General features: G+C 47.7%; 1 protein-coding gene across 1 annotated transcript in view; it reads left to right on the forward strand.

The window, feature by feature from the left end:
- HSF2BP (heat shock transcription factor 2 binding protein) overlaps positions 1 to 2,491 on the forward strand; it is a 127,479-nt gene that overhangs the window by 22,869 nt on the left and 102,119 nt on the right. The gene's annotated exons all lie outside the window — the stretch shown is intronic.

Below are 2,491 nucleotides of genomic sequence, written 5' to 3' on the forward strand. Positions count from 1 at the left end.
GAGATATAAAGTCCGCCCATTTGTAAGTGTACAATTCAGTAGTGTTTAGCTAATTCGCAGATCTGTGCAGCCATCACTACAATCCAGTCTCAGCCTGTGTCACCCTTGTGTCCTTGGTAAATGCTTTGGCTTTAAACGATGCCTCAGAACCCCAGCCCCCGAAGACAGAGCAGCAGACGTGGAGGAAGTGCCAACTGGGAGCACTTTCTGCCGAGTGATGAAGATTGAAACTGCCAGAGCAGCCTGCTCACCGTCTTTCTCTCTTTTACATGTTGCGATTTCAATGAAGATTTTAAAAATCATAACTAAAAAGCGGTTCTGCCAAAGGTTTGAAAACCTCTGGTTTCATGCCTAGAACGAATAGAGAACGCATTTTTTTAGTGTATTTCCGGGTGAATTTGTCCCAGCAATTCCAGCATTGTGTAAATTTTGAGCCGTTTCCCACTTAAGTATTTTTATTTTACTCTTTGCCTCAGTCTTCAGGGTAATTTTTCTGCTAATCATTCTCACTGTCTAGTAAAGTCTTTTCCCTTACCTTTTCTATAGAAACTTTAATGAAGGAATAGGTTTTCAAATGTCATTTCCAATGTAATTAACAACACAGTCGGCCTTCTGTATCCTGCACTTTAAAAATGTTTCCGTGCTGCTGTTTGTGAAAGGGTGTGATACTTTCATTTCTGAACTTGCAGGATAAAGCTTTGAAGTTTTTCAGCATTACTGGCCAAACGATGGAGAGCTTCGTGAAGTCACTGGACGGGGATGTCAGGGAGCCCGATTCCGATGAAAACCAGTTTGTGTTTGCCTTGGCCGGAATCGTAACAAGTAAGTCATTCTTTCAGGAGCGGTACCCATAGTTCTAAGTGTGTTCTTGAGTGGCGATAGTCAGCGGCACGTACACGTAAGCATCTCTCAGGATCTTTCCCAGATACCTGGTGATCCGCCGGGTACCCTGGACCAGGTGCTGGAGTGTGCTGTGGCGCATCGCGCTGGAGGTTCTGGGCAGCAGTGTTGGTGCGTATGCACGACCGGGTTTGGGAGGCACAGGATGAGTCTACATGTTCTGTTCGGTCTGTGCGCTGACCAAAGTCAGAACGAAGCTGTTTGTTGAGCTTGTTATTTGGAAGTAAATTGGCCAGCTCTGTAGAATGGGCTCTAAAGAAACCGGACCGTTAATCCATTGCTGTCAAGCATTTGGCTTCGGGCGGGACGAAGCGAGGGTGGGATTCGGGTAAGGCATGGCAGCAGAAATGGGGTGTGATTGTTTATTACCTGTTCACAGACCTTGAACAAATCCATGCCATCGACCATTAGGCATTTTAAAAACAGGTAACCTCAGGGGATTGCAGGCATTGGTACAGGAATTATTGGTCCTTTTTTTACTAAGTTGATCACAGTTGGCCTACAGCTTTCTGTGTTTCAGCTCTAGAGAGTATTGAAGTTTAGGTAGAGATTTAGAAAAACTATCTGGACTCTTAGCTTTTGCTCGTTATTTTGAGTTGGTTCATAGAATCTTTTCCCTTAGGGATTCTGGGACCATGTTTAATTTTTGGTTATCTCTTTGATCATACATAGTGTGGGCAAATTAATGTCAGATTGGTTATAATTTGTATAAAGGACAATTTTCTGAGACTTATAAAAATCATCCTTCTGTAGTACCTTTTATTTGTCAGTTCGTTTGCAAAATGAATCACTGTCCCAGCAACTTCGCAGGGGTTGTGTCCTGCGGGGGGAGAGGGGGACTTCTCATAATAGCCCCACAGTCAGAGTTACAGGTTGGGTGAAAGCAAAGATGCTGGGAGTGAGTCTTCCTCCCCTGGGAGTGCAGCAGGGCGCTGGGGAGAAACCCTGAATGAGTTCAAGGAACAGGAACTGTGCTGTCGGATGAGCCACAGGGAAGGCAGGGACTTTGGCTGGAACTGTTTCCTTGGTGGTGGGTCACCAGATGATAGCATTTGGCTGGAAGTGCCACCGTGCTACCATATGCCTGGCCATTGAGTTTTCTGTGACTGGGCTCCTGACAGCGGGCTGTGCTCCCTCCGCAGTGGAAACTCGTCTGACCCGGCAGGGGCCGGTTCTGTAGGCGACGGCACGAGCAGATTGTAAGCGGCACGGGAAAGTGTCCCAGGAGTCACTCTGACATGGGGACTACCAGCAGCAAACAGAGGAGGGCAGTAGGCTCTCCCCTCTCGCCAGCTCTCAGGTCCCGGGCACTGCTCTCTGGCCTGGCTTCTGGCTGAGGAAGCCACACGCCGAAGTGGGAGACCGAGTGAACCCTCAGAGCCGCTTCCCAGTGAGACGGGGAAGCCCACCAGCTCCGAGGGGTTTCCGCAAATAGTGTGTCCTGGACAGCTGGCTAAATGAATTGACAGGAAACTATCACAGCAAATGCGAAGAAATGCAGCCCAGACAACAGACCAGGCACAATGTTAGTGTCCGAGGAAACTGGCTTATGTTTCTTCCAAAAAATATGGTGCAGCGTTAGCGCTGCAGA

The sequence above is a fragment of the Pteropus vampyrus genome, unplaced genomic scaffold (assembly GCF_000151845.1).
Source record: "Pteropus vampyrus isolate Shadow unplaced genomic scaffold, Pvam_2.0 Scaffold380, whole genome shotgun sequence".
In the NCBI taxonomy this organism is placed as follows: domain Eukaryota; kingdom Metazoa; phylum Chordata; class Mammalia; order Chiroptera; family Pteropodidae; genus Pteropus; species Pteropus vampyrus.